At 44.3% G+C, this 13,861-nt stretch overlaps 1 protein-coding gene and 1 pseudogene across 2 annotated transcripts in view; both read left to right on the top strand.

Moving 5' to 3' along the window:
- Positions 1-13,741, top strand: part of LOC105853836 — a 75,578-nt pseudogene extending 61,837 nt beyond the window's left edge.
- HS6ST2 (heparan sulfate 6-O-sulfotransferase 2) overlaps positions 1-13,861 on the top strand; it is a 245,483-nt gene that overhangs the window by 135,905 nt on the left and 95,717 nt on the right. The window lies entirely within an intron of this gene.

Genomic DNA, 13,861 nt, shown 5'->3' with positions numbered 1-13,861 from the left:
TCCAAACTTTGCAAACCTGCTGGGAAGATGTAAGTCAGCTTCCAAACTGGAGAGAACTGGAGGGAGTGGACCTCAAGATCCTGTGGTGGCCCCACCTTTCACAGGGGGACAGCAGTCTGGATTTTCCCAGGCCTGTGGACCGTCCTGGTAAGACAAGAATCAGAAAGCTTGGGAAATGGGGGCCTCCCTGGTGGTGCAAGGGGTCAAGTCTCAGCACAATCAAGCTATTGGCTGCCACTGCAACAGGAGTTCGCCTGCTGCTCCCTTCAGTCCACTTGTTTTGTTCCTTACTCTATCTCTGGGGAATCCTCTCAGCCTCAGAACCTCTGGCCTGTACCCCAGTTCTTCTACATAAAAAATAAATGAACTCTTGAGAGAGAGAGAGAGAGAGAGAGTTTCTTTCTAGTCACATTTCTCTACCAGTCAGCTTGCCGCCTATTTCATATGCCTCCTAAGTTAGAGAATGAACAAAATACCCTGGTTACAGTGGAGATTCAAGTGGACACTGCCTTAGTATGAACTTAAGCCCTCCCACTCCTTTGGCAAGGGCTTGGGGATCTGCCGATTTCAACTATCACCCCCTCCAGGAAGCATTCCCTGATTTCCAACACTGAGATGCACTACTCTTCTCCACTTTAGCCATAGACATGACATCTCCGTCACTGACTATGAGCTTCTCCATGTTCCCAGAACAGAGCACAAGGTCTGGCCCCAAATAGATGGTAAATGTTTCTTGAATGACTGAGAACTCAGATGCCCATGGTAACAAAGGTTGACTCATGTTTCCTCAGTGGATTAAAATACCAGCCACTCCAGGGAAAGAAGTGGGAAATCTAAATGAGCTCTTTGTCACTTGCAAAGTATGATACTTCCTGGGCCTCTGCTAGTACCGATCCAGAATTGCCCTTCTCTATGTCTGCCAAGGGCCCACAAGGACAGACCTGAGGTGTGTTTCTTCTGGATATTAGGCTTCAGTATTTCAGTATATGGGGTGTGGTGGTGATAGGTGTGAGTTACACTAAAAGGCCAGAGTGCCATCCTGCCGTCCTTTGTGAAACATCATAGGGACATACATCTTCCCACGCAGCGGAGCAGGCATAGGTTGGGTATGAGGAAGTCTGAGCTTTAGGCCAGTGCACATTTTGCTTTTTGGTTAAATGAGGTTTAATGTTGGGTCTCTGATCTTCTAGTGTGTTCTTCAGGTGTGCAGTTAATGATATGCCTAGGCCTAAGTGCCTCAGGCCTACAAGATCCTGGGTCATTGGCACTTGCGGCGGCAGCTTTGACTTAGACACACTGACTAAGGAAAATGCACAGAGCATCTTCTTCCTGCACCATTGACAGGCTGGAGCAGGAGGGGTAGCTAATGAAGGACCCCTAAATTCAAGTACTTTGCCTTCACTAGTTCCTGGTCTCTGTTACTTTTTTTTTTTAAGATTTATTTACTTATGCATACAGAACTGAGGTGCAGGCCAGAGGTGCAGGGGCAGTGAGAGGACTCACCCAAGACAGAGTGGGGAGCAGAACAGGCCAACTGATGAAGTACCAATGGTGAGGGGAGAAGCGGGTGGGTCAGGAGAGGTCTGCAGCGCCATGTCATCACCTCCAGGGCCTGGGATGGAACTCATGCTGAAGTGCCTTTAGCTTCTTAGTACTGTGCTTTAACCCGCTGTGCCACCAGTGGTGGGGGGGGGGGTTCCTCTGTTACTTTTAACTCTTATTATACAAACCTTTGGAAATGAACCAGAGATTGTAGGTAAGAAAAAATAAAAATTGATACCAGAGTTAATAGGAGAAAGATGGTAGTTCAGGCCTTGCCCAGACCAATTGCATCAGAATCTTGTCAGTCAGGTCCAGGCGTCAGTATTTGAAAACCTTTCAAGATTGTAATGTGCAGCCAGATTTGAGAACCGCCTACCTAAGTGGAAGGTGATGATGTGTTGGCTCCTTTTTCTCAGTTACTTTCTGGGAGAGGAGGGAATAATTCAAATGAGGAAACCTTTCAAACCAGAGGAACTCAAGATGCCCCCCAACTCTGTAAAAGTTTGAGATACAGCATAGATACAGGCACTTCTGCTCTCACCTGCAACTTGGCTTCCTTCTGAGCTGTCTTGAGTTGACATCATGTGTGTAGCTAAGAGGAACAGGTAACTTGGTGAGGGGGTTCTTCCCTCTTCTCACCCTACCTTATGAGACCTCCTGCCACTAATGCTTTCCTCTTTGGCTTTTTTTGGTCAATGTGAACATATGATCGTCACCCACAGGCTTTCACATGGACTTCAAAACAGTGGCTTCTGAAGTGCATTCAGAAAAGTACAGCCAATGCAGCTTTGGTCAATTGTCAAGTACTTTTCGATTGTCAAGTGGTTGGTATTTATGGCGTGCCCTCTATTCATTCATATCTTCGATCTGCATGTGTGGTGGGCACATGGTGAAAGCCAATCTTTGGCTTTGGGGCTTTTGAGGTTTGAGAGCTTACAGACATTGCTGAGGGAGGGTGGGGGTGGCCTGTGTTTACATAACCGGGAGGCAGCCTGTCAATGTTCTCTGTACAAACAGGTCAATGGAGTGGGGGGGGGGGAACAATTTAACCAACAGACTGTCGAACTGATAGGTTATTTGATTGACTGAACTAGTGGAAGGCTGAACCACCGTGCTGTGGCCTGGGAGCCAGACAACCAACTGGTGCCAAAAGCGTTAGCAATCACTGGGGTTGGCCTGGCTCAAACCTTTGAATCAGATTGGAGTTAAGACATCAAGTACATCCAAACACAACAAGGATGGATGAATCTTCTCTCTCCTAACACTATCCTCCAGTCTCTGAGGCTAATTAGCTCATTGCCCCCGGATTTCTTCTTGAGCAGGGAGACGGTGAAGCACAGGGCTAGTCAGACTTTGCAGCTTCTTAGCTGAGTCATCTTAAGTGAGTGACTTGACCTTTCTGTGCCTGACCGGCTGCTGCTTCCACAGTATGCACTCTATGGGGGTGTTGAGTGGGTTCAATGAATTAAACATGGAAAGTTCTTAGAAAAATCCCTGACACATATTATGTACTGTTAGATAAGTAAATGGTAGCCCTGGTGATTCTTATAAAAAACGATAGTACAATGAAGGAATTGGCTAGGGCACAAGCTTTGGTGTTAGGTGACCTGGGCTTGGATTCTGTGCTGCCACTTCCTGACTGGTGGGTCCCTTTTCCCTCTGTCAACGCTGAAGTGTGAGATGATGCCCCCTCTAGGCAGTGAGCATGTTCCCAGTTTGGACGTGGTCCACAGCCGACGCCGATTATGATTATCAGTTGCCATCATCATGCTGACAGTTGCTAGGCAGTTGTTCTCTAGGGTTCCTTGCTGTGAAGTTTTCTAGGTTCCTTGTCATTTCAGTCCCATTCTTTGGGTTGTGCCTCCATCCTGCTTGCCATTTTCTCCCACAGAGAGTATGACATACAAGATGGGCCCCAGACTGCCGGGAGCGTAGCTTTCTCCAAACACTGCCCCCTGCAGCCCTCTGTTTGTTGGTGCAGGGTCTCCACGAGGTCCCAGAAGCTGTGCCACCTGATAGTCTAACCCTCAGTCTGCAGCTTCAGCTTCACCTTTTCAGATACCACTTGACTTGGCCGATGAGTCCACCTAGTCACCAGGTCTTTTTCTTCTGCTTTCTTGATGCTTTGATTGGCTGTTTAGTAGGCATTGTGTATTTGTACTTATTTTTGTGGGTTTGGGACAGGCAGTGACCTACTATCGTGCCGTTCATGCCACCGTTCCCCCAGCATGGCTCCTCGTGGTTCTCTGAATCTTACATTAACAGCTTACCTCTCACCTGACCTTGCTGATACCCTGACTGCTCCATTGACACCTTCAAATGGGCATTGCTGTTCATCTGGTGGTTTTTACGTGAAGTATTCCCATTGTGCCTAGATAGGACCCTAAAGAACTCAGTTAGCACCCGTAAATCCTTCAAGTGTTGAGGAATGTGTGTGATACAACCTGGGCTTCATAAAATTAGGAACACCTGGAATGCCAGGTATCTGGGTGGGACTTCTTGATTATGCATGTAATTGTTTCCTTCAATTGGTGCATAAAAAGGCAAGAGTCGGGCCCAATGAACAAGACAAAAATCCATATCTGCACCTGTTGTAGCAGGATGGGGAGATTGGATCAGTTTCTTTGTGGTCACATGCGGACATACAACATTAGCTTGCCTGTATTGGAGGACCCCAACAAAGGACCACACATGTATGGTCAGGGTATAGTGACAGGAACCCTTGTTGATGGCCTGTAAGCCAGGACCAGTTTCCAGGAGTCAGTTGGATTTGAAAGTTTCCTTCCAATTTGACCTTTGACTGTTCTGGAAACTTTGAGAGAAACACCTGAACTCATAGTAAACTTGCGTATTGATAAAACAGAAGAAAATCACATAGTAGGCAAGTGACACTTAGGTTGAATAACAGATCTGGTTGTGGTGTGTCTCCTGCTCACTCCTGCAGATGCTCCCTCTTTCTCCAGTCTGCCTGGTTCCATGCACCGGCTTCCTGCATGAGAGCATTCAGTCTTAGCACTCCATGCACAGGTCTTTCGTCTTGATCGTGTTCTCGAAAGACTGGTGAGGACTTTCATATATTATAACTGCAAACAGTCTCTGCCAGTGACTGTGGGCTGGTGTTAAGACACAGTGTGACAAATATTTTCTCTTGGAATATTTGTAAAACCCTATAGAATAGGTATTATTTTCATCTTCTATACAGAGGAGGGATGACTTATTGAAGGGAATGAACAATTAGTAAGCTGGGTGTCCATGTGAGCTAGGACCCTCATCCAAATACAAGGTCTTTAAGGACCATTGTATATACCACTTCTTACACCCCTGGGTAGAATTGGCACATCAGCCTCATTTTTGTCGTTATCATCATCATTGTCATAGCAACACAGCAGCTACATTTTTCTTCTATGTCAAGAGCTAGGTAGTTATCCTCTGTTATAGAGAAAGACAGGAGGACCCAGAGAGATGTGTTATCTACCTCATGACACCTCTACTGTCCAAGCTAAAATGAACCCAGAGCTGATTGCTCCCAAATGTGTGTTGTTTCTCTTATGCCATGATGGTAACTTTGGGGTCTGAACAAGTGTTATGGGCCTTGTGGTTTTTCTGTTCTTTCTCTGAACCCAGGATCTATGCCCTTGCTTTTCTGGACAGTCTCACCAAATGCGTTGGCCAGGCTCAGGCAATCCCCAGTCTGCTCAGCAGCAGTGGCCAACGGAAAGCATATACCACTTACTGAGCGTTACAGGCCCAAAGCAGGTCATTCTTCTTGTTCAGGCACCAAGAAGTAAATCAGATAGTCCCCAAAATAGAACCAAGGAAAATAAGGGGGGAAAGGAAATGTGGAGAAATGCTTTTTCTGACCCTCCTTAGTCAATGCCCAGTGTCGTCGTCTGCTGTGCAGAAGTCTTACACTTCAGTTTGTGATCACACCAGTGATCCAGTCTCCCAGTGGCCCACAACTGTATTTAACTGCTAGGACCTTGATGTGTCTGTCTCTTGGCAGCTTCCTCAGTTTCCCCAGCCTTGGAAATGCCTAGACTTTTGCCTAACCAATGGAGGATTGCCATCAAGTGGTACATATTGGGAACTACATGCCTTAAAAAAAATCTTGCTGTCCCCCACCCCCTTTCTAAAGGCAACCCCATCTATTCCTCAGTCCTAGTGAAGGGATTAACCATGCCCTTTCTTCTGTTTTTTTTTTTTTCCCCCTTAGTCTTTTGTCGCTTTTGCTGCTCATTAGCTCTTATACATGAAGGAGAAGTAAACGCAGGGGAACACAAATCACTGAGAGATTTCAGTCCACACACCCCCTTCCCTCCGGCCTGTCTATCCTTGCTATTGTGGGCAGTTTGCTGCAAGAGAAGCTCTGGGAGATTCTAATGGAGTTGGGCTCATTTAGGGTGACTCAGAACTGATTATATCTGCAGAGCAGTGTGAGCTGTAGGTCCTAAAAGGAGCTAGTGGAAGAGACAATTCATAGCGGATTATGTATAAATAGCTAATAAGCAGCAGGCAAAAAAAAAATCAGTTTTGCAAGTAATCAATGAACTGTAAGTGAAGACTAGCAAAGGAAATCATTTTCATGTATACAATTGGCTGAGAAATATTGAAATCAAAATTCCCAGGGTTGAAGAGGTTGTGATGAAATTAATGTTTGTATACACTGTTGGTAGGAGTCATGAATTATAGTCTTTCTGGAGACTATGTTGGCAGTGTGAGCAACAGGATTAAAAATGTTTCTATGTATTGACTCTATAGCTTTGTTACTAGAAATTTCATTGAAAGAAATAATCGGATTCAAGTATTTGTGTATATCAGCTTTATTGAAGCATTGCTTTTCATAAAAAACTACAGGACTCTGAATGTCTAAAGTGTTAATTTAAGGTGTAATCATAGTCTAGAATACTACTTTGTTATTTATCAAAACTATGTTCTTAGGGAATATTTAAGGCTTTAAGTTATAGGACAATACAGCATAATGCTTTTTAAAAATCTTCTCAGGGATGAAAGTAATTATATTCCCCATTTTGTAAAATATTCTTCTTTTGGAAAAATAATAAAATGCATCACAATGACTGGGTATAACCAGACCTTATAACCAGTGATCATCCCTAAAGACTGATGATTATTAGTGATCCCCCCCCTTACTTATCCCTTTTTCCATTACAAAAATTTTCTATAAAAAAGTATGTATTAATTTCATAATAAGATCATCTGTTAAAAATTTATATGAGACTGGTAGTTCCAGTCAAATATATGGTCATCACAAAAACAATTTGCGAGTCTCTATGTTCCTGACTCAAAGACAAAGAGGCTACAAGGAGCGAAGGAGTACATCTCGATCTCCAGCTGCCATCCAAGGCCCTCCCACTGACTTCCTGCCGTGCGGCTTCTGCTTAAACATTGTGCTTAAGAGACTCACTCACTGTATGTTGTGATTTACAGTCTACGAAGCCTTTAAAGGTACCATTTTGTCTCACAGCCCTGGGAATCTGGAAAGACAAATACCATTACCTGCATTTTCCAGATGTGCACCCTGAGCAGAAGTGACTCCTACTGGTAAAGTGACTTGTATTGTTGGTCAGTAGCAAAGACGGAGCTAGAATCCAGGTTCTCGGAGGGTCTTACCATGCTGCAGTTGCATAGTGCTTAGTGCTTTCTTTTTCATTTCTAAGATGCATTTATTTATGCATATAAGAACTGGGCTGTAAACCAGAGGTGCCATTGTGGTGGTAGGGGGAGATGAGAAGATTCACCAGAGATAGTGGGGAGCAGAACAGGCAGACTGATGGAGTAGACTGCTGAGGGGAACAGGGGGCAGACAGAAGAGGTCTGCTACACCTTGTGAGTCCCCTCCCTGGCCTGAGTGGCTTGGATAGCTTCATAATGTTGTGTCTGTAACCCTGTGCCACCACGGAGGCCCCCTAGTGCTTACTTTGTTTCTCTTTTACTTGTTAGCTATTTACCTGACTTTAACTTGAGAGTAAACGTCACAGCTCCAGTATGTTCCACTGCTTAGTTTCTTAGAACTTTCTCCCTTGGTTAAACTTTTTTTTGGCCTTCCTCTAGCTTAATCCTTCCCGTGGTACCTTACGTATGGTCTCTGGCCCTGAAAGCCATGCTTGGGTCTGGAGCTCCTGGCCTGCTGAGGGTAGGCATGAAAAGGTTTCAAGAAGAATCGGGAAAGCAGTGATACTCCATTGCTGCAAATCCCAAATGTCTCCACTCTGCAACCTGCGATCATATTTATGAAACGTTTTCATAAACTGCTGGTTGTTCAATAAGGCATAAAATAGCCAGTATAAGATAGTTATTGCATCTACAAAATCGTTTTTGCAGCACAATTTGTGTCATAGCAGTGACTGCATTTTGTTTCGTTTCCTAAGAGATGTGACACAGTAGATTAACTGTCGATATCAAAATGTAGAGGTTTTCTTGTTGCTGTCACAGTCCTGTCCCATTCTTCCCCCACAGCTCTTCATCCCCCCCTTGCACTGCAAGGTCTAGTCACAGGCCTCTCCGATGTGTCAGCTTCACGACAGAGCAACAGGCAGGAAACAACTGTCCTTGACTTTGGGAGAGAATCCGTGAGTTGGGCAAAGCAAGCCAATCTGCAATCCTTTGTAAGTTACCCCATATTCTTGAATGGGTCCCACTCCATCCTGGGGACTGTAGGGAGCGTGAACAAGACAGTAGAGTTTTTCTCTAGGCTGGGGAAGTAAGAGAAACACCAGAACAAAAGAACAGTATAGACTGACTGACTCCTCAGATTTCATTGAGGATTCCACACAGGAGGTGACTCAGTGAAGGCTGCTGCTTCAGGGTAGAACTAGGTCAAAGACCTCCTCTGGCCTAGACCCAGGGTTTGTTAAAGGACGGAAACCAGTTCAGACAGTTTGAGAACACCACAGTTGTGAGCCGTAGGAGCCAACACGGTGAGGTTCCCATCAAACCCAGTTGGCCTCTTGCCTGGTGCAGAGGTGCCTACTTCCAGGAACTCAATCTCAGAACTCAGCAGGAGGCTGGCCCCACCAGCCCTCCATGCCTAATCGAGGGCTTTGACAGCTGGCCCTTCCCTGGCCCAGGTCTGGGCCTTCACTCTTCTCTAGGGTGGTAAGACATGTTCTAGTCAGAGAAATGCCCAAACAGCTGTGCATGCCTCTTCTGCCAGTTTGACTCTTTTCCCAGAATTGACCTGAGGGATTCAGTGAACTGATTCAGAAACACAAGTGGTTGATGCAATTAGAAAGTCTGTCAGAAATTAGGAAGTCCCTCAAAGTGGTGTTTAGGTTGAATTTATTGTCGTCGACAGTAGGGTTGGAGGGCAGGCCTGTGCCATAGTTCCTGACCAGTTCTCCCACTGTGACCTTGTTACTGAAGGTGGGAGGAGCTGGCAGTGAAAGGGAGCACTGCAGGGAAAAGAGAAAGATGGAGACTGAAAGAGCCTAGCGCTTATGTGCTGCTGTCCAGCTGTTAACCACTGTCTCACTCCCCTGAGTCCCGAGCCTGCCCATTAAGTTCCAATGACAGCCATGTATATCCCTTCTCGAGACCTCCAGAAAGCATTTTCTAGCAGATGTTAGGATGTCTAAGGTGCCAAAGGATTTACAGAAAAGAGAGTCTCAGGCCCAGAGTCGACACAGAGATTAGCTGTGTTCTTTGGTTTGTCCACGTATCTACAGCCCAGTGTGAAATTCTTTTGCCTGATTCTCTAGAGTCTATTTGACCTTTGCAAAGGGCACTTCCCTTTCAGGTCCCAATCATTCTGTTTGTAAGATGGTTATGTCAGTTGAGCTCTGTGGTGCTTTCAGTCTGTGAGTTTAGGTTGTCTCTTCTTGCTTTCCCAAGACGATGCAAAAATCTTGTCTCCTATTTATGTTCTTTTAAACTTAGCTGTTTTCTTTGTCTCCTACCAGTCTGGACAGATGGGTCCTCTTCATTGCTTTCATGAGGTGGGTCTTTGAGGTTTGTTTTCCAGAATGGCAAGGAGGACTCTTGTCTTTATTTAAGATTCTTACCTCCGGGGTATGATTCCACTCCTCCATCTTAGCTTTGCTCATTCTTCTATGGAGCAATTTGTTCAGTCTCTCATTCAGCAACCTCAGTAGCATTTCCCCGTGGTGCCCAGGCTTGCAGAAGAGGATGCAAGACGGTCCACTCTGCAGGGCTGGGGTGATTTAGGAAGAACCCACTGGAGTCTGCACTGCTATGTTTCCTTTCAGGGAACCCCACAACTTTCAATTTATTATTGAGAATACAGTCAACTGCTGTACTTAAGACTATTGCAAAGGATTATTTATCAGTTAAGGAAACTATAATAGAGATTACTCAAGGGGTGTTTCACTTAAAAAATAGGAAGAGCTGTGGCAGTAGGCTGTTTGAAGTCAGATGTGTGTGTTTGCATCTCATGATGGGATAATATGCAGCCTATCTTGGTTAGGAGGCTTTGAGTATCAGATCTAATATTATCAGAGCAGTTCTGTCTTTGGATTGATGGTCTAGATCAGCTTTGGGATCAAACACTTGCATTACTATTCTCGTCTAATTCATTCCCATCCCATTTACCCATTTTACAGGAAGGGAACTGAGCGTGCATGTGACGTTTACTATGATGTCTGGTTGCTTGACACAAAGATGTGCTGTGAGGCCCTCATTCAGGAAGATGGAGAATGGTGTTGAATTTTCAGTAAAAGTCAGGCGGCATCATTTTCCATTTTCAGATGCTCTTTCTCTGTGGTGTCTTTAGGCCCAAACCCACTTACTTTGACTTTTCACAAGCATGCCATAGGAATTTCCATAGGCATAAGCAGAGAAAACTGCAGGAATAGGCTTCTTATTGAAGATCTGATGATTGGTGCCAAAGCTGCCCTCATACACTTTATTCCAGATCACTTGTGAGCTCAGATCTCTACTACCTGCCTGGCAGTGAACACATGATTAACTTCCTAAATCCTGGTCAGACTGGATTCTGCCACTTGTATCCTACAGACATTTTTCTTTGGAACTTTCCAGAGTCATACCATGTTCATGACCCTTACTCTGACCTTTCAGATCCTTGGTCCCTCTCTCCAGTGGCTCAAGAGGCTCTCCAACAGGTTTCTTGTTCATGGTGTCTACCTCCTAGCCTATCTCCTCCTTCTGCTTTGATGCCACCCCCTACATTATTATGGTGGCCATTCTGTGCATGTACAAATCTTCCTTCTGGGAAGTTGAACACCAAATGGCAGCAGCTCATTGAGAGAAGTTCATTGACACCTGATTCCAGACATTGACAAGATCTCATTATTTTTTGCTCTTGTGTTTATACCTCTGAAGTGTGTTTGAACAATCAAGAAAACCATACAATTTGGCTTTCCAAATTGAAATGATAATCAAATAGCCTTTTTAATTATTTAGTTTTTGTTGTTCCTTTATTTTCAGGCTCCTACAATCTCTCTCTCTCACACACACACACACACACACATACACACACCACTAACTCACAACCACCTCTACCGAACTTTCTCTGTGGTAAAGATAACCGCCCCCCCCATTGTAGCTATGATGACCTCTGATTACAATATTGTGTTTTTCCAGGTCTTTCTCTCACTGTCCTCTGTGTTCTTCATAGAGGACAGAACTAGTTGTGATACCCAGGCCTATGCAGATTTGGTTGACAGAGCCAACATGGCACAGTTCTTTCATAAAAACTCTGCTTTGATGGCATCGCTGTTCTGCTCCTGCCCTTTTGCTTCTCAGAAGTGCCATGGCCTGTGCTCCTGAACAGATAGCTCATCCTGACTGTGGTGATTCAAGCTGATCAGTGCGGTGTGATTCAGTTCAGTGGAGGTAAACTGAGTGTCTACTCTCGCCAGTGTATGCAGGGAAAGCCAGGGCTCTCCCCTTAACTTTGGAGTTATATGGAAAGATACGTGATCAGAGAGGGGAAGGACTGCGAGAGTTGAACAGTGGGAGTGATGTGGCTCCCAGCTAGTTTTTACCCCTCTGATCACGTCACCTCACCTCCTATAGTTAAACCCTCTCTTCCTTGGGTTTGACACAGTGCTATTTTGCTTGGCTTTTGTCCCTTTGTTGCTAAGTTGTCTTTCTCCCTATGTCTGTCTGGGATTTCATAGAAGCTCAGTCTTCTACCTTTTGCTTTTTCTCTCTGCATTCATGTCAAGGTCACACTACTGATCTTGACTGTGAGGGCAGCACCAGTGTGTCCCCAAGTTCCAGTTCCTCTAGCTGTGCATTTCCAACCTCCCAACCCCAGCATTGCAAAACCAAAATTTCTAATGCTCTCCCTTTTTGTTAATAAAGTGCTATTTCTACAAGATAGAGATTTCAATATCATGTTGGATTATCCCATCATTGTCATCTCCCCACCATCTGCATATTTATTCAATGGGTAAGATTTCTTGATTCTATTGAGGATCAAAAAAAGAGCTGGCAGTAACCTCTGAGGTGATCCATTATGGGGTTCTGACCACTCTGACACTCTTAGAAGTTTCCACACCCTATTAAATCTTATCTAGTCTTCCTAATATGGAACCTTTAGACACAAAAGTTCCTTCTTTCTCTGAATCCTATTGTTCTAAGGAATTCAAGTCAAAGCAGAGTTTCTGCACATTTCAGAAACATTTCAGAAATGTAAATGTTCATACTTTGAATTCAGATGAGGAAAGATAAAGAAAACCTCTTAATAAATACTAATAGGGTAATGTCCAAATTTCTCCTTGCTGCCTTTGAGAGGGAAAGAAATGAAAGAATCTAGTCTAGACTTATGCCTTAGCAGAAAGAGCAGGCTGATTGGTTTCTTCGTGGAGATGGGGACAGAATATATCATACTGAATATTCTATTTAACAACCTGTTTTTACTTTCATTTGACAGTATATTTGGTCATCTGTTGTTAGTGAGCAGTTAATCCATTTATGAGCCTTAGTATATGAAAATTTTATTAGAGGGACCCTAAGGGATTGGGGGATACATGGGAAGAACAGGTTTCTAAACCTGGAAGAGTGTCTAAAGGAATTGGATTTCTCTTGGAGTCATCAAGAGAGGAGCTGGGATAGCTGGCAACTTTCTGAATGTGGAGAGGCTGGGGGTGGGGAGGGGAGACCAGAGGAAGATTGCCTAAGAACTCATTGTTCTAATTTTCCTACTGATTGCTCAACCTAAAGACTTCAAACCTTATAAACTGCATTCTAAGACAAATCAGTGTCGTTTAAGATCATCCATAGGGACAGCCTTTCCTCGCCTACTTACCTGCTATTGTCAGAGCTTAAAAAAAAAAATGTTACCCTTATATCCATGAGGAGACTGAGGCCCAGAAAGCAGAAGCAATTGTTGAAGTCCTCCCAGTGTCCCAGTGGTTCAGTGTAAAATGACATTGTAAGCACTATTTAGCTGGATGTTGTTTGTGGAGGGGCACCGATGAATCATGCATCTTATTATACCCAAAGAAATGCAGATGTTGTGTAGTTAAGACAGAGAAGCACATGCTTGGTTTTCTTCTTTTAGAGGATGACTACATTGGAGTTGTAATCCTACTTCACCTGACCTTTTTAGCTTTGATAAAGGGAACCTTGATTCATGATGCATGAACCTGGATCTTTGAAACCGATAAGAAATGGTTTGTTCATTGAACATGCAAACAAATTACTTTCCAAGGGATGAAATTCAAACTGACATTAAGCTCCAAGAACATCTATATTTAATTATACTTAAAGGCCAGAAAACAATTCGTAACCTTAAAATAGTGAAATTGAAAGAGAAATCCCACCTATGCAAATCATTTGTTTCAGGGCAATGCTGCTCTTTAGTTTGGCCATCATCTGTCTGTATTAGTAGTGCTGGCTTCACCAGTATGTCCAGGGAAGTCCTGAAATAAGAGCTCAGGTCGGAAATTAGCAGTGAGAGCAGCTCCCAGGGCAGTGTATGCTGTAGAATCCAGGAGTGTGCTGGCATCTAACAGAGTTAGCCTCTTGATAGGAGGGATAATAATGAAATACAATCTATAATACATTTCTTTCAAATTGGGACTCAGGGATCCAAATGTAGTGGGAGGAACACTGGCCCAAAAACACAGAGAGCTGGATTCTAAATCTCACCTAGGAAAGTTCCCTTCTGTGCTTTGACCATCAGGTTCCTATCTGCAACGTGAGCGACCTGGAGCCAATGATCAAGTTGGAAGAAAAGGTGGACAGTGTGATCTGAAAAGCATGAATCAAATAAAAATGGTTTGAGGGCCCTCCCTGGTGGCGCAGCGGGTTAAAGCACTGCACAAAGAAGCTAAAGCCACTTCCGCATGAGTTCGATCCCCGCCTGCCCCGGAGG

This window comes from Condylura cristata, unplaced genomic scaffold (assembly GCF_000260355.1).
Source record: "Condylura cristata isolate star-nosed mole 26May11 unplaced genomic scaffold, ConCri1.0 scaffold00019, whole genome shotgun sequence".
In the NCBI taxonomy this organism is placed as follows: Eukaryota; Metazoa; Chordata; class Mammalia; order Eulipotyphla; family Talpidae; genus Condylura; species Condylura cristata.
The sequence above is the reverse complement of the archived record's forward strand: the minus strand, read 5'-3'. Positions and strand labels throughout refer to the sequence as shown.